Source organism: Montipora capricornis, chromosome 7 (genome assembly GCF_036669925.1).
Source record: "Montipora capricornis isolate CH-2021 chromosome 7, ASM3666992v2, whole genome shotgun sequence".
NCBI lineage: Eukaryota > Metazoa > Cnidaria > Anthozoa > Scleractinia > Acroporidae > Montipora > Montipora capricornis.
The window spans coordinates 39,875,977-39,876,339 of record NC_090889.1 but is presented as its reverse complement, the minus strand read 5'-3'; positions in this window follow the sequence as shown (position 1 = coordinate 39,876,339).

The window sequence follows — 363 nt, the reverse complement described above, 5'->3', positions numbered from 1 at the left end:
AAAAGTTGAACGATGAACGCCATGCGTGCACGAGCGGATTGCCCCTTACCGGAATTCGGCCGTGATCGATGTGAGCCTGTTATTGTTTAACTGGTAAGACAATTTAACGTTTTGGTAATTAATTTCGCGGGTCTTTAATTTTGCGATTTTCGCGATTGTAAATAAATCGCGAAATTAAAGACCCGCGATTAAAGATCCGCGCGAAATTTAACATCCATAACGAAGGGTATCGAATGGTCCCATTCAATTTAAAAGTTGTCGCAAAATTTGGCCTGTGCTCGAATTGCTACCAACTGCTCGCATGTTCAAATTCTCGTCAAGTAACAAATTTACCACCCATGCTACTAATCTCGCGATCTGTTT